We start from the raw sequence: 19,507 nt of genomic DNA, 5'->3' as shown, positions 1-19,507 counted from the left end.
ATCCACTAATCGTTCTTTACTGCATCCCTCACTCCCAAACATTGACGAATTCACACGGAAATTGCGTCGCTATGAAATACGAGTACTATGTGTTCTAAGACATTTCCTTCTAAATCGAGTAACGTTTCTATGGAAACGACAGGATTTTCTTTTGGGATACGACAATCTCATTTCCGATTCACTAATCGTCCTTTGCTGCATCCCTCACTCCCAAACATTGAAGAATTCACACGGAAATTGCGTCGCTATGAAATACGAGTACTATGTGTTCTAAGAGATTTCCTTCTAAATCGAGTAACGTTTCTATGGAAACGACAGGATTTTCTTTTGGGATACGACAATCACATTTCCGATCCACTAATCGTTCTTTACTGCATCCCTCACTCCCAAACATTGACGAATTCACACGGAAATTGCGTCGCTATGAAATACGAGTACTATGTGTTCTAAGACATTTCCTTCTAAATCGAGTAACGTTTCTATGGAAACGACAGGATTTTCTTTTGGGATACGACAATCTCATTTCCGATTCACTAATCGTCCTTTGCTGCATCCCTCACTCCCAAACATTGAAGAATTCACACGGAAATTGCGTCGCTATGAAATACGAGTACTATGTGTTCTAAGACATTTCCTTCTAAATCGAGTAACGTTTCTATGGAAACGACAGGATTTTCTTTTGTGATACGAATATCTCATTTCCGATCCACTAATAATTCTTTACTGCATCCCTCACTCCCAAACATTGACGAATTCACACGGAAATTCCGTCGCTATGAGATACGAGTACTATGTGTTCTAAGACATTTCCTTCTAAATCGAGTAACGTTTCTATGGAAACGACAGGATTTTCTTTTGGGATACGACAATCTCATTTCCGATCCACTAATCCTTCTTTACTGCATCCCTCACTCCCACACATTGACGAATTCACACGGAAATTTCGTCGCTATGAAATACGAGTACTATGTGTTCTAAGACATTTCCTTCTAAATCGAGTAACGTTACTATGGAAACGACAGGATTTTCTTTTGGGATACGACAATCACATTTCCGATCCACTAATCCTTCTTTACTGCATCCCTCACTCCCAAATATTGACGAATTCACACAGAAATTGCGTCGCTATGAAATACTATGTGTTCTAGGACATTTCCTTCTAAATCGAGTAACGTTTCTATGGAAACGACAGGATTTTCTTTTTTGATACGACAATCTCATTTCCGATCCACTAATCCTCCTTAACTGCATCCCTCACTCCCACACATTGACGAATTCACACGGAAATTGCTTCGCTATGAAATACGAGTACTATTTGTTCTAAGACATTTCCTTCTAAATCGAGTAACGTTTCTATGGAAACGACAGGATTTTCTTTTGGGATACGACAATCACATTTCCGATCCACTAATCCTTCTTTACTGCATCCCTCACTCCCAAACATTGACGAATTCACACGGAAATTCCGTCGCTATGAAATACGAGTACTATGTGTTCTAAGAGATTTCCTTCTAAATCGAGTAACGTTTCTATGGAAACGACAGGATTTTCTTTTGGGATACGACAATTTCATTTCCGATCCACTAATCCTTCTTTACAGCATCCCTTACTCCTTCACATTGACGAATTCACACGGAAATTGCGTCGCTATGAAATACGAGTACAATGTGTTCTAAGACATTTCCTTCTAAATCGAGTAACGTTTCTGTGGAAACGACAGGATTTTCTTTTGGGATACGAATATCTCATTTCCGATCCACTAATCCTTCTTTACTGCATCCCTCACTCCCACACATTGACGAATTCACATGGAAATTGCGTCGCTATGAAATACGAGTACTATGTGTTCTAAGACATTTCCTTCTAAATCGAGTAACGTTTCTATGGAAACGACAGGATTTTCTTTTGGGATACGAATATCTTATTTCCGATCCACTAATCCTTCTTTAACGCATCCCTCACTCCCAAACATTGACGAATTCACACGGAAATTCCGTCGCTATGAAATACGAGTACTATGTGTTCTAAGACATTTCCTTCTAAATCGAGTAACGTTTCTATGGAATCGACAGGATTTTCTTTTGGGATACGACAATCTCATTTCCGATCCACTATTCCTTGTTTACTTCATCCCTCACTCCCAAACATTGACGAATTCACACGGAAATTGCGTCGCTATGAAATACGAGTACTATGTGTTCTAAGACATTTCCTTCTAAATCGAGTAACGTTTCTATGGAAACGACAGGATTTTCTTTTGGGATACGACAATCACATTTCCGATCCACTAATCGTTCTTTACTGCATCCCTCACTCCCAAACATTGACGAATTCACACGGAAATTGCGTCGCTATGAAATACGAGTACTATGTGTTCTAAGACATTTCCTTCTAAATCGAGTAACGTTTCTATGGAAACGACAGGATTTTCTTTTGGGATACGACAATCTCATTTCCGATCCACTAATCGTCCTTTGCTGCATCCCTCACTCCCAAACATTGAAGAATTCACACGGAAATTGCGTCGCTATGAAATACGAGTACTATGTGTTCTAAGACATTTCCTTCTAAATCGAGTAACGTTTCTATGGAAACGACAGGATTTTCTTTTGGGATACGAATATCTCATTTCCGATCCACTAATCCTTCTTTACTGCATCCCTCACTCCCAAACATTGACGAATTCACACGGAAATTCCGTCGCTATGAGATACGAGTACTATGTGTTCTAAGACATTTCCTTCTAAATCGAGTAACGTTTCTATGGAAACGACAGGATTTTCTTTTGGGATACGACAATCTCATTTCCGATCCACTAATCCTTCTTTACTGCATCCCTCACTCCCACACATTGACGAATTCACACGGAAATTTCGTCGCTATGAAATACGAGTACTATGTGTTCTAAGACATTTCCTTCTAAATCGAGTAACGTTTCTATGGAAACGACAGGATTTTCTTTTGGGATACGACAATCACATTTCCGATCCACTAATCCTTCTTTACTGCATCCCTCACTCCCAAATATTGACGAATTCACACAGAAATTGCGTCGCTATGAAATACTATGTGTTCTAGGACATTTCCTTCTAAATCGAGTAACTTTTCTATGGAAACGAAAGGATTTTCTTTTTGGATACGACAATCTCATTTCCGATCCACTAATTCTCCTTAACTGCATCCCTCACTCCCACACATTGACGAATTCACACGGAAATTGCTTCGCTATGAAATACGAGTACTATTTGTTCTAAGACATTTCCTTCTAAATCGAGTAACGTTTCTATGGAAACGACAGGATTTTCTTTTGGGATACGACAATCACATTTCCGATCCACTAATCCTTCTTTACTGCATCCCTCACTCCCAAACATTGACGAATTCACACGGAAATTGCGTCGCTATGAAATACTATGTGTTCTAAGACATTTCCTTCTAAATCGAGTAACGTTTCTATGGAAACGACAGGATTTTCTTTTGGGATACGACAATCACATTTCCGATCCACTAATCCTTCTTTACTGCATCCCTCACTCCCAAACATTGACGAATTCACACGGAAATTGCGTCGCTATGAAATACTATGTGTTCTAAGACATTTCCTTCTATATCGAGTAACGTTTCTATGGAAACGACGGGATTTTCTTTTGGGATACGACAATCTCATTTCCGATCCACTAATCCTTCTTTACTGCATCCCTCACTCCCACACATTGACGAAGTCTCACGGACATTGCTTCGCTATGAAATACGAGTACTATTTGTTCTAAGACATTTCCTTCTAAATCGAGTAACGTTTCTATGGAAACGACAGGATTTTCTTTTGGGATACGACAATCACATTTCCGATCCACTAATCCTTCTTTACTGCATCCCTCACTCCCAAACATTGACGTATTCACACGGAAATTGCGTCGCTCTGAAATACTCTGTGTTCTAAGACATTTCCTTCTCAATCGAGTAACGTTTCTATGGAAACGACAGGATTTTCTTTTGGGATACGACAATCACATTTCCGATCCACTAATCCTTCTTTACTGCATCCCTCACTCCCAAACTTTGACGAATTCACACGGAAATTGCGTCGCTATGAAATACGAGTACTATGTGTTCTAAGACATGTCCTTCTAAATCGAGTAACGTTGCTATGGAAACGACAGGATTTTCTTTTGGGATACGACAATCTCATTCCCGATCCACTAATCCTTCCTTACTGCATCCCTCTCTCCCAAACATTGACGAATTCACACGGAAATTGCGTCGCTATGAAATACTATGTGTTCTAAGACATTTCCTTCTATATCGAGTAACGTTTCTATGGAAACGACGGGATTTTCTTTTGGGATACGACAATCTCATTTCCGATCCACTAATCCTTCTTTACTGCATCCCTCACTCCCACACATTGACGAATTCACACGGAAATTGCGTCGCTATGAATTACAAGTACTATGTGTTCTAAGACATTTCCTTCTAAATCGAGTAACGTTTCTATGGAACGACAGGAATTTCTTTTGGGATACGACAATCTCATTTCCCATCCACTAATCCTTCTTTACTGCAACCCTCATTCCCAAACATTGACGAATTCACACGGAAATTGCGTCGCTATGAAATACTATGTGTTCTACGACTTTTCCTTCTAAATCGAGTAACGTTTCTATGGAAACGACAGGATTTTCTTTTGGGATACGACAATCACATTTCCGATCCACTAATCCTTCTTTACTGCATCCCTCACTCCCAAACATTGACGTATTCACACGGAAATTGCGTCGCTCTGAAATACTCTGTGTTCTAAGACATTTCCTTCTAAATCGAGTAACGTTTCTATGGAAACGACAGGATTTTCTTTTGGGATACGACAATCACATTTCCGATCCACTAATCCTTCTTTACTGCATCCCTCACTCCCAAACTTTGACGAATTCACACGGAAATTGCGTCGCTATGAAATACGAGTACTATGTGTTCTAAGACATTTCCTTCTAAATCGAGTAACGTTTCTATGGAAACGACAGGATTTTCTTTTGGGATACGACAATCTCATTCCCGATCCACTAATCATTCTTTACTGCATCCCTCTCTCCCAAACATTGACGAATTCACACGGAAATTGCGTCGCTATGAAATACTATGTGTTCTAAGACATTTCCTTCTATATCGAGTAACGTTTCTATGGAAACGACGGGATTTTCTTTTGGGATACGACAATCTCATTTCCGATCCACTAATCCTTCTTTACTGCATCCCTCACTCCCACACATTGACGAAGTCTCACGGAAATTGCTTCGGTATGAAATACGAGTACTATTTGTTCTAAGACATTTCCTTCTAAATCGAGTAACGTTTCTATGGAAACGACAGGATTTTCTTTTGGGATACGACAATCACATTTCCGATCCACTAATCCTTCTTTACTGCATCCCTCACTCCCAAACATTGACGTATTCACACGGAAATTGCGTCGCTCTGAAATACTCTGTGTTCTAAGACATTTCCTTCTAAATCGAGTAACGTTTCTATGGAAACGACAGGACTTTCTTTTGGGATACGACAATCACATTTCCGATCCACTAATACTTCTTTACTGCATCCCTCACTCCCAAACTTTGACGAATTCACACGGAAATTGCGTCGCTATGAAATACCAGTACTATGTGTTCTAAGACATTTCCTTCTAAATCGAGTAACGTTTCTATGGAAACGACAGGATTTTCTTTTGGGATACGACAATCTCATTCCCGATCCACTAATCCTTCTTTACTGCATCCCTCACTCCCAAACATTGACGAATTCACACGGAAATTCCGTCGCTATGAAATACGAGTACTATGCGTTCTAAGACATTTCCTTCTAAATCGAGTAACGTTCCTTTGGAGACGACAGGATTTTCTTTTGGGATACGACAATCTCATTTCCGATCCACTAATCCTTCTTTACTGCATCCCTCACTCCCTCACATTGACGAATTCACACGGAAATTGCGTCGCTATGAAATACGAGTACTATGTGTTCTAAGACATTTCCTTCTAAATCGAGCAAGGTTTCTATGGAAACGACAGGATTTTCTTTTGGGATACGACAATCTCATTTCCGATCCACTAATCCTTCTTTACTGCATCCCTCACTCCCACACATTGACGAATTCACACGGAAATTCCGTCGCTATGAAATACGAGTACTATGTGTTCTATGACATTTCCTTCTGAATCGAGTAACGTTTCTATGGAAACGACAGGATTTTCTTTTGGGATACGAATATCTTATTTCCGATCCACTAATCCTTCTTTACTGCATCCCTCACTCCCAAACATTGACGATTTCACACGGAAATTGCGTCGCTATGAAATACTATGTGTTCTAGGACATTTCCTTCTAAATCGAGTAACGTTTCTATGGAAACGACAGGATTTTCTTTTGGGATACGACAATCTCATTTCCATTACACTAATCCTTCTTTACTGCATCCCTCACTCCCACACATTGACGAATTCACACGGAAATTGCTTCGCTATGAAATACGAGTACTATTTGTTCTAAGACATTTCCTTCTAAATCGAGTAACGTTTCTATGGAAACGACAGGATTTTCTTTTGGGATACGACAATCACATTTCCGATCCACTAATCCTCCTTTACTGCATCCCTCACTCCCAAACATTGACGAATTCACACGGAAATTGCGTCGCTCTGAAATACTATGTGTTGTAAGACATTTCCTTCTAAATCGAGTAACGTTTCTATCTAAACGACAGGATTTTCTTTTGGGATACGACAATCACATTTCCGATCCACTAATCCTTCTTTACTGCATCCCTCACTCCCAAACATTGACGAATTCACACGGAAATTGCGTCGCTATGAAATACGAGTACTATGTGTTCTAAGACATTTCCTTCTAAATCGAGTAACGTTTCTATGAAAACGACAGGATTTTCTTTTGGGATACGACAATCTCATTTCCGATCCACCAATCCTTCTTTACTGCATCCCTTACTCCCTCACATTGACGAATTGACACGGAAATTGCGTCGCTATGAAATACGAGTACTATGTGTTCTAAGACATTTCCTTCTAAATCGAGTAACGTTTCTATGGCAACGACAGGATTTTCTTTTGGGATACGACAATCTCATTTCCGATCCACTAATCCTTCTTTACTGCATCCCTCACTCCGACACATTGACGAATTCACACGGAAATTGCGTCGCTATGAAATACGAGTACTATGTGTTCTAAGACATTTCCTTCTAAATCGAGTAACGTTTCTATGGAAACGACAGGATTTTCTTTTGGGATACGAATATCTTATTTCTGATCCACTAATCCTTCTTTACTGCATCCCTCACTCCCAAACATTGACGAATTCACACGGAAATTCCGTCGCTATGAAATACGAGTACTATGTGTTCTAAGACATTTCCTTCTAAATCGAGTAACGTTTCTATGGAAACGACAGGATTTTCTTTTGGGATACGACAATCACATTTCCGATCCACTAATCCTTCTTTACCCGCATCCCTCACCCCCAAACATTGACGAATTCACACGGAAATTGCGTCGCTATGAAATACTATGTGTTCTAAGACATTTCTTTCTAAATCGAGTAACGTTTCTATGGAAACGACGGGATTTTCTTTTGGGATACGACAATCTCATTTCCGATCCACTAATCCTTCTTTACTGCATCCCTAACTCCCTCACATTGACGAATTCACACGGAAATTGCGTCGCTATGACATACGAGTACTATGTGTTCTAAGACATTTCCTTATAAATCGAGTAACGTTTCTATGGAAACGACAGGTTTTCCTTTGGGATACGACAATCTCATTTCCGATCCACTAATCCTTCTTTACTGCATCCCTCACTCCCACACATTGACGAATTCACACGGATATTCCGTCGCTATGAAATACGAGTACTATGTGTTCTAAGACATTTCCTTCTGAATCGAGTAACGTTTCTATGGAAAGGACAGGATTTTCTTTTGGGATACGAATATCTCATTTCCGATTAACTAATCCTTCTTTACTGCATCCCTCACTCCCAAACATTGACGAATGCACACGGAAATTCCATCGCAATGAAATACGAGTACTATGTGTTCTAAGACATTTCCTTCTAAATCGAGTAACGTTTCTATGGAAACGACAGGATTTTCTTTTGGGATACGACAATCATATTTCCGATCCACTAATCCTTCTTTACCTGCATCCCTCACTCCCAAACATTGACGAATTCACACGGAAATTGCGTCGCTATGAAATACTATGTGTTCTAAGACATTTCTTTCTAAATCGAGTAACGTTTCTATGGAAACGACGGGATTTTCTTTTGGGATACGACAATCTCATTTCCGATCCACTAATCCTTCTTTACTGCATCCCTCACTCCCACACATTGACGAATTCACACGGAAATTGCGTCGCTATGAAATACGAGTACTATGTGTTCTGAGACATTTCCTTCTAAATCGAGTAACGTTTCTATGGAAACGACAGGAATTTCTTTTGGGATACGACAATCACATTTCCGATCCACTAATCCTTCACTACTGCATCCCTCACTCCCAAACATTGACGAATTCACACGGAAATTGCGTCGCTATGAAATACGAGTACTATGTGTTCTAAGACATTTCCTTCTAAATCGAGTAACGTTTCTATGGAAACGACAGGATTTTCTTTTGGGATACGACAATCACATTTCCGATCCACTAATCCTTCTTAACTGCATCCCTCACTCCCAAACATTGACGAATTCACACGGAAATTCCGTCGCTATGAAATACGTGTACTATGTGTTCTAAGAGATTTCCTTGTAAATCGAGTAACGTTTCTATGAAAACGACAGGATTTTCTTTTGGGATACGACAATCTCATTTCCGATCCACTAATCCTTCTTTACTGCATCCCTTACTCCCTCACATTGACGAATTCACACGGAAATTGCGTCGCTATGAAATACGAGTACTATGTGTTCTAAGACATTTCCTTCTCAATCGAGTAACGTTTCTATGGAAACGACAGGATTTTCTTTTGGGATACTACAATCTCATTTCCGATCCACTAATCCTTCTTTACTGCATCCCTCACTCCCACACATTGACGAATTCACACGGAAATTGCGTCGCTATGAAATACGAGTACTATGTGTTCTAAGACATTTCCTTCTAAATCGAGTAACGTTTCTATGGAAACGACAGGATTTTCTTTTGGGATACGAATATCTTATTTCCGATCCACTAATCCTTCTTTACTGCATCCCTCACTCCCAAACATTGATGAATTCACACGGAAATTCCGTCGCTATGAAATACGAGTACTATGTGTTCTAAGACATTTCCTTCTAAATCGAGTAACGTTTCTATGGAAACGACAGGATTTTCTTTTGGGATACGACAATCACATTTCCGATCCACTAATCCTTCTTTACCCGCATCCCTCACCCCCAAACATTGACGAATCCACACGGAAATTGCGTCGCTATGAAATACTATGTGTTCTAAGACATTTCTTTCTAAATCGAGTAACGTTTCTATGGAAACGACGGGATTTTCTTTTGGCATACGACAATCTCATTTCCGATCCACTAATCCTTCTTTACTGCATCCCTAACTCCCTCACATTGACGAATTCACACGGAAATTGCGTCGCTATGACATACGAGTACTATGTGTTCTAAGACATTTCCTTATAAATCGAGTAACGTTTCTATGGAAACGACAGGATTTTCCTTTGGGATACGACAATCTCATTTCCGATCCACTAATCCTTCTTTACTGCATCCCTCACTCCCACACATTGACGAATTCACACCAATATTCCGTCGCTATGAAATACGAGTACTATGTGTTCTAAGACATTTCCTTCTGAATCGAGTAACGTTTCTATGGAAAGGACAGGATTTTCTTTTAGGATACGAATATCTCATTTCCGATCCACTAATCCTTCTTTACTGCATCCCTCACTCCCAAACATTGACGAATTCACACGGAAATTCCATCGCAATGAAATACGAGTACTATGTGTTCTAAGACATTTCCTTCTAAATCGAGTAACGTTTCTATGGAAACGACAGGATTTTCTTTTGGGATACGACAATCATATTTCCGATCCACTAATCCTTCTTTACCTTAATCCCTCACTCCCAAACATTGACGAATTCACACGGAAATTGCGTCGCTATGAAATACTATGTGTTCTAAGACATTTCTTTCTAAATCGAGTAACGTTTCTTTGGAAACGACGGGATTTTCTTTTGGGATACGACAATCTCATTTCCGATCCACTAATCCTTCTTTACTGCTTCCCTCACTCCCACACATTGACGAATTCACACGGAAATTGCGTCGCTATGAAATACGAGTACTATGTGTTCTGAGACATTTCCTTCTAAATCGAGTAACGTTTCTATGGAAACGACAGGATTTTCTTTTGGGATACGACAATCACATTTCCGATCCACTAATCCTTCACTACTGCATCCCTCACTCCCAAACATTGACGAATTCACACGGAAATTGCGTCGCTATGAAATACGAGTACTATGTGTTCTAAGACATTTCCTTCTAAATCGAGTAACGTTTCTATGGAAACGACAGGATTTTCTTTTGGGATACGACAATCACATTTCCGATCCACTAATCCTTCTTAACTGCATCCCTCACTCCCAAACATTGACGAATTCACACGGAAATTCCGTCGCTATGAAATACGTGTACTATGTGTTCTAAGAGATTTCCTTGTAAATCGAGTAACGTTTCTATGAAAACGACAGGATTTTCTTTTGGGATACGACAATCTCATTTCCGATCCACTAATCCTTCTTTACTGCATCCCTTACTCCCTCACATTGACGAATTCACACGGAAATTGCGTCGCTATGAAATACGAGTACTATGTGTTCTAAGACATTTCCTTCTCAATCGAGTAACGTTTCTATGGAAACGACAGGATTTTCTTTTGGGATACTACAATCTCATTTCCGATCCACTAATCCTTCTTTACTGCATCCCTCACTCCCACACATTGACGAATTCACACGGAAATTGCGTCGCTATGAAATACGAGTACTATGTGTTCTAAGACATTTCCTTCTAAATCGAGTAACGTTTCTATGGAAACGACAGGATTTTCTTTTGGGATACGAATATCTTATTTCCGATCCACTAATCCTTCTTGACTGCATCCCTCACTCCCAAACATTGACGAATTCACACGGAAATTCCGTCGCTATGAAATACGAGTACTATGTGTTCTAAGACATTTCCTTCTAAATCGAGTAACGTTTCTATGGAAACGACAGGATTTTCTTTTGGGATACGACAATCACATTTCCGATCCACTAATCCTTCTTTACCCGCATCCCTCACCCCCAAACATTGACGAATTCACACGGAAATTGCGTCGCTATGAAATACTATGTGTTCTAAGACATTTCTTTCTAAATCGAGTAACGTTTCTATGGAAACGACGGGATTTTCTTTTGGCATACGACAATCTCATTTCCGATCCACTAATCCTTCTTTACTGCATCCCTAACTCCCTCACATTGACGAATTCACACGGAAATTGCGTCGCTATGAAATACGAGTACTATGTGTTCTAAGACATTTCCTTATAAATCGAGTACCATTTCTATGGAAACGACAGGATTTTCTTTTGGGATACGACAATCTCATTTCCGATCCACTAATCCTTCTTTACTGCATCCCTCACTCCCACACATTGACGAATTCACACGGATATTCCTTTGCTATGAAATACGAGTACTATGTGTTCTAAGACATTTCCTTCTGAATCGAGTAACGTTTCTATGGAAACGACAGGATTTTCTTTTGGGATACGAATATCTCATTTCCGATCCACTAATCCTTCTTTACTGCATCCCTCACTCCCAAACATTGACGAATTCACACGGAAATTCCATCGCTATGAAATACGAGTACTATGTGTTCTAAGACATTTCCTTCTAAATCGAGTAACGTTTCTATGGAAACGACAGGATTTTCTTTTGGGATACGACAATCACATTTCCGATCCACTAATCCTTCTTTACCCGCATCCCTCACTCCCAAACATTGACGAATTCACACGGAAATTGCGTCGCTATGAAATACTATGTGTTCTAAGACATTTCTTTCTAAATCGAGTAACGTTTCTATGGAAACGACGGGATTTTCTTTTGGGATACGACAATCTCATTTCCGATCCACTAATCCTTCTTTACTGCATCCCTCACTCCCACACATTGACGAATTCACACGGAAATTGCGTCGCTATGAAATACGAGTACTATGTGTTCTAAGACATCTCCTTCTAAATCGAGTAACGTTTCTGTGGAAACGACAGGATTTTCTTTTGGGATACGACAATCACATTTCCGATCCACTAATCCTTCTTTACTGCATCCCTCACTCCCAAACATTGACGAATTCACACGGAAATTCCGTCGCTATGAAATACGAGTACTATGTGTTCTAAGAGATTTCCTTCTAAATCGAGTAACGTTTCTATGGAAACGACAGGATTTTCTTTTGGGATACGACAATCTCATTTCCGATCCACTAATCCTTCTTTACTGCATCCCTTACTCCCTCACATTGACGAATTCACACGGAAATTGCGTCGCTATGAAATACGAGTGCTATGTGTTCTAAGACATTTCCTTCTAAATCGAGTAACGTTTCTATGGAAACGACAGGATTTTCTTTTGGGATATGACAATCACATTTCCGATCCACTAATCCTTCTTTACACCATCCCTCACTCCCACACATTGACGAATTCACACGGAAATTGCGTCGCTATGAATTACTATGGGTTCTATGACTTCTCCTTCTATATCAAGTAACGTTTCTATGGAAACGACAGGACTTTTTTTTGGGATACGACAATCTCATTTCCGATTCACTAATACTTCTATACTGCATCCCTCACTCCCAAACATTGACGAATTCACACGGAAATTGCGTCGCTATGAAATACTATGTGTTCTAAGACATTTCCTTCTAAATCGAGTAACGTTTCTATGGAAACGACAGGATTTTCTTTTGGGATACGACAATCTCATTTCCGATCCACTAATCCTTCTTTACTGCATCCCTCACTCCCACACATTGACGAATTCACAGGGAAATTTCGTCGCTATGAAATACGAGTACTATGTGTTCTAAGACATTTCCTTCTAAATCGAGTAACGTTTCTATGGAAACGACAGGATTTTCTTTTGGGATACGACAATCACATTTCCGATCCACCAATCCTTCTTTACTGCATCCCTCACTCCCAAACTTTGACGAATTCACACGGAAATTGCGTCGCTATGAACTACTATTTGTTCTAAGACATTTCCTTCTAAATCGAGTAACGTTTCAATGGAAACGACAGGATTTTCTTTTGGGATACGACAATCTCATTTCCGATCCACTAATCCTTCTTTACTGCATCCCTCACTCCCACACATTGACGAATTCACACGGAAATTGCGTCGCTATGAAATACTATGTGTTCTAAGACATTTCCTTCTAAATCGAGTAACGTTTCTATGGAAACGACAGGATTTTCTTTTGGGATACGACAATCTCATTTCCGATCCACTAATCCTTCTTTACTGCATCCCTCACTCCCACACATTGACGAATTCACACGGAAATTGCGTCGCTATGAAATACGAGTACTATGTGTTCTAAGACATTTCCTTCTAAATCGAGTAACGTTTCTATGGAAACGACAGGATTTTCTTTTGGGATACGAATATCTTATTTCCGATCCACTAATCCTTCCTTACTGCATCCCTCACTCCCAAACATTGACGAATTCACACGGAAATTCCGTCGCTATGAAATACGAGTACTATGTGTTCTAAGACATTTCCTTCTAAATCGAGTAACGTTTCTATGGAAACGACAGGATTTTCTTTTGGGATACGACAATCACATTTCCGATCCACTAATCCTTCTTTACCCGCATCCCTCACCCCCAAACATTGACGAATTCACACGGAAATTGCGTCGCTATGAAATACTATGTGTTCTAAGACATTTCTTTCTAAATCGAGTAACGTTTCTATGGAAACGACGGGATTTTCTTTTGGCATACGACAATCTCATTTCCGATCCACTAATCCTTCTTTACTGCATCCCTAACTCCCTCACATTGACGAATTCACACGGAAATTGCGTCGCTATAAAATACGAGTACTATGTGTTCTAAGACATTTCCTTATAAATCGAGTACCATTTCTATGGAAACGACAGGATTTTCTTTTGGGATACGACAATCTCATTTCCGATCCACTAATCCTTCTTTACTGCATCCCTCACTCCCACACATTGACGAATTCACACGGATATTCCGTCGCTATGAAATACGAGTACTATGTGTTCTAAGACATTTCCTTCTGAATCGAGTAACGTTTCTATGGAAACGACAGGATTTTCTTTTGGGATACGAATATCTCATTTCCGATCCACTAATCCTTCTTTACTGCATCCCTCACTCCCAAACATTGACGAATTCACACGGAAATTCCATCGCTATGAAATACGAGTACTATGTGTTCTAAGACATTTCCTTCTAAATCGAGTAACGTTTCTATGGAAACGACAGGATTTTCTTTTGGGATACGACAATCACATTTCCGATCCACTAATCCTTCTTTACCCGCATCCCTCACTCCCAAACATTGACGAATTCACACGGAAATTGCGTCGCTATGAAATACTATGTGTTCTAAGACATTTCTTTCTAAATCGAGTAACGTTTCTATGGAAACGACGGGATTTTCTTTTGGGATACGACAATCTCATTTCCGATCCACTAATCCTTCTTTACTGCATCCCTCACTCCCACACATTGACGAATTCACACGGAAATTGCGTCGCTATGAAATACGAGTACTATGTGTTCTAAGACATCTCCTTCTAAATCGAGTAACGTTTCTATGGAAACGACAGGATTTTCTTTTGGGATACGACAATCACATTTCCGATCCACTAATCCTTCTTTACTGCATCCCTCACTCCCAAACATTGACGAATTCACACGGAAATTCCGTCGCTATGAAATACGAGTACTATGTGTTCTAAGAGATTTCCTTCTAAATCGAGTAACGTTTCTATGGAAACGACAGGATTTTCTTTTGGGATACGACAATCTCATTTCGGATACACTAATCCTTCTTTACTGCATCCCTTACTCCCTCACATTGACGAATTCACACGGAAATTGCGTCGCTATGAAATACGAGTGCTATGTGTTCTAAGACATTTCCTTCTAAATCGAGTAACGTTTCTATGGAAACGACAGGATTTTCTTTTGGGATATGACAATCACATTTCCGATCCACTAATCCTTCTTTACACCATCCCTCACTCCCACAAATTGACGAATTCACACGGAAATTGCGTCGCTATGAATTACTATGGGTTCTATGACTTCTCCTTCTATATCAAGTAACATTTCTATGGAAACGACAGGACTTTTTTTTGTGATACGACAATCTCATTTCCGATTCACTAATACTTCTATACTGCATCCCTCACTCCCAAACATTGACGAATTCACACGGAAATTGCGTCGCTATGAAATACTATGTGTTCTAAGACATTTCCTTCTAAATCGAGTAACGTTTCTATGGAAACGACAGGATTTTCTTTTGGGATACGACAATCTCATTTCCGATCCACTAATCCTTCTTTACTGCATCCCTCACTCCCACACATTGACGAATTCACAGGGAAATTTCGTCGCTATGAAATACGAGTACTATGTGTTCTAAGACATTTCCTTCTAAATCGAGTAACGTTTCTATGGAAACGACAGGATTTTCTTTTGGGATACGACAATCACATTTCCGATCCACCAATCCTTCTTTACTGCATCCCTCACTCCCAAACTTTGACGAATTCACACGGAAATTGCGTCGCTATGAAATACTATTTGTTCTAAGACATTTCCTTCTAAATCGAGTAACGTTTCAATGGAAACGACAGGATTTTCTTTTGGGATACGACAATCTCACTTCCGATCCACTAATCCTTCTTTACTGCATCCCTCACTCCCACACATTGACGAATTCACACGGAAATTGCGTCGCTATGAAATACGAGTACTATGTGTTCTAAGACATTTCCTTCTAAATCGAGTAACGTTTCTATGGAAACGACAGGATTTTCTTTTGGGATATGACAATCGCATTTCCGATCCACTAATCCTTCTTTACACCATCCCTCACTCCCACACATTGACGAATTCACACGGAAATTGCGTCGCTATGAATTACTATGGGTTCTATGACTTCTCCTTCTATATCACGTAACGTTTCTATGGAAACGACAGGACTTTTTTTTGGGATACGACAATCTCATTTCCGATCCACTAATCCTTCTTTACTGCATCCCTCACTCCCACACATTGACGAACTCACACGGAAATTGCGTCGCTATGAAATACGAGTACTATGTGTTCTAAGACATTTCCTTCTAATTCGAGTAACGTTTCTATGGAAACGACAGGATTTTCTTTTGGGATACGACAATCACATTTCCGATCCACTAATCCTTCTTTACTGCATTCCTCACTCCCAAACATTGACGAATTCACACGGAAATTGCGTCGCTATGAAATACTATGTGTTCTAAGACATTTCCTTCTAAATGGAGTAACGTTTCTATGGAAACGACAGGATTTTCATTTGGGATACGACAATCACATTTCCGATCCACTAATCCTTCTTTACTGCATCCCTCACTCCCAAACACTGACGAATTCACACGGAAATTGCGTCGCTATGAAATACGAGTACTATGCGTTCTAAGACATTTCCTTCTAAATCGAGTAACGTTTCTATGGAAACGACAGGATTTTCTTTTGGGATACGACAATCACATTTCCGATCCACTAATCTTTCTTTACTGCATCCCTCACTCCCAAACATTAACGAATTCACACGGACATTCCGTCGCTATGAAATACGAGTACTATTTGTTCTAAGAGATTTCCTTCTAAATCGAGTAACGTTTCTATGGAAACGACAGGATTTTCTTTTGGGATACGACAATCTCATTTCCGATCCACTAATCCTTCTTTACTGCATCCCTTACTCCCTCAGATTGACGAATTCACACGGAAATTGCGTCGCTATGAAATACGAGTACTATGTGTTCTAAGACATTTCCTTCTAAATCGAGTAACGTTTCTATGGAAACGACAGGATTTTCTTTTGGGATATGACAATCACATTTCCGATCCACTAATCCTTCTTTACACCATCCCTCACTCCCACACATTGACGAATTCACACGGAAATTGCGTCGCTATGAATTACTATGGGTTCTATGACTTCTCCTTCTATATCAAGTAACGTTTCTATGGAAACGACAGGACTTTTTTTTGGGATACGACATTCTCATTTCCGATCCACTAATCCTTCTTTACTGCATCCCTCACTCCCACACATTGACGATTTCACACGGAAATTGCGTCGCTATGAAATACGAGTACTATGTGTTCTAAGACATTTCCTTCTAAATCGAGTAAGGTTTCTATGGAAACGACAGGATTTTCTTTTGGGATACGACAATCACATTTCCGATCCACTAATCCTTCTTTACTGAATCCCTCACTCCCAAACATTGATAAATTCACACGGAAATTGCGTCGCTATGAAATACGAGTACTATGTGTTCTAAGACATTTCCTTCTAAATCGAGTAACGTTTCTATGGAAACGACAGGATTTTCTTTTGGGATACGACAATCACATTTCCCATCCACTAATCCTTCTTTACTGCATCCCTCACTCCCAAACATTGACGAATTCACATGGAAATTGCGTCGCTATGAATTACTATGGGTTCTATGACTTCTCCTTCTATATCAAGTAACGTTTCTACGGAAACGACAGGACTTTTTTTTGGGATACGACAATCTCATTTCCGATTCACTAATACTTCTATACTGCATCCCTCACTCCCAAACATTGACGAATTCACACGGAAATTGCGTCGCTATGAAATACTATGTGTTCTAAGACATTTCCTTCTAAATCGAGTAACGTTTCTATGGAAACGACAGGATTTTCTTTTGGGATACGACAATCTCATTTCCGATCCACTAATCCTTCTTTACTGCATCCCTCACTCCCACACATTGACGAATTCACAGGGAAATTTCGTCGCTATGAAATACGAGTACTATGTGTTCTAAGACATTTCCTTCTAAATCGAGTAACGTTTCTATGGAAACGACAGGTTTTTCTTTTGGGATACGACAATCACATTTCCGATCCACCAATCCTTCTTTACTGCATCCCTCACTCCCAAACATTGACGAATTCACACGGAAATTGCGTCGCTATGAAATACTATTTGTTCTAAGACATTTCATTCTAAATCGAGTAACGTTTCTATGGAAACGACAGGATTTTCTTTTGGGATACGAAAATCTCATTTCCGATCCACTAATCCTTCTTTACTGCATCCCTCACTCCCACACATTGACGAATTCACACGGTAATTGCGTCGCTATGAAATACGAGTACTATGTGTTCTATGACATTTCCTTCTAAATCGAGTAACGTTTCTATGGAAACGACAGGATTTTCTTTTGGGATATGACAATCACATTTCCGATCCACTAATCCTTCTTTACACCATCCCTCACTCCCACACATTGACGAATTCACACGGAAATTGCGTCGCTATGAATTACTATGGGTTCTGTGACTTCTCCTTCTATATCAAGTAACGTTTCTATGGAAACGACAGGACTTTTTTTTGGGATACGACAATCTCATTTCCGATCCACTAATCCTTCTTTACTGCATCCCTCACTCCCACACATTGACGAATTCACACGGAAATTGCGTCGCTATGAAATACGAGTACTATGTGTTCTAAGACATTTCCTTCTAATTCGAGTAACGTTTCTATGGAAACGACAGGATTTTCTTTTGGGATACGACAATCACATTTCCGATCCACTAATCCTTCTATACTGCATTCCTCACTCCCAAACATTGACGAATTCACACGGAAATTGCGTCGCTATGAAATACTATGTGTTCTAAGACATTTCCTTCTAAATCGAGTAACGTTTCTATGGAAACGACAGGATTTTCTTTTGGGATATGACAATCACATTTCCGATCCACTAATCGTTCTTTACACCATCCCTCACTCCCACACATTGACGAATTCACACGGAAATTGCGTCGCTATGAATTACTATGGGTTCTGTGACTTCTCCTTCTATATCAAGTAACGTTTCTATGGAAACGACAGGACTTTTTTTTGGGATACGACAATCTCATTTCCGATCCACTAATCCTTCTTTACTGCATCCCTCACTCCCACACATTGACGAATTCACACGGAAATTGCGTCGCTATGAAATACGAGTACTATGTGTTCTAAGACATTTCCTTCTAATTCGAGTAACGTTTCTATGGAAACGACAGGATTTTCTTTTGGGATACGACAATCACATTTCCGATCCA

The sequence above is a fragment of the Schistocerca serialis genome, chromosome 6 (assembly GCF_023864345.2).
Source record: "Schistocerca serialis cubense isolate TAMUIC-IGC-003099 chromosome 6, iqSchSeri2.2, whole genome shotgun sequence".
NCBI classification, from domain to species: domain Eukaryota; kingdom Metazoa; phylum Arthropoda; class Insecta; order Orthoptera; family Acrididae; genus Schistocerca; species Schistocerca serialis.
Note: the sequence above shows the minus strand (reverse complement) of the source record.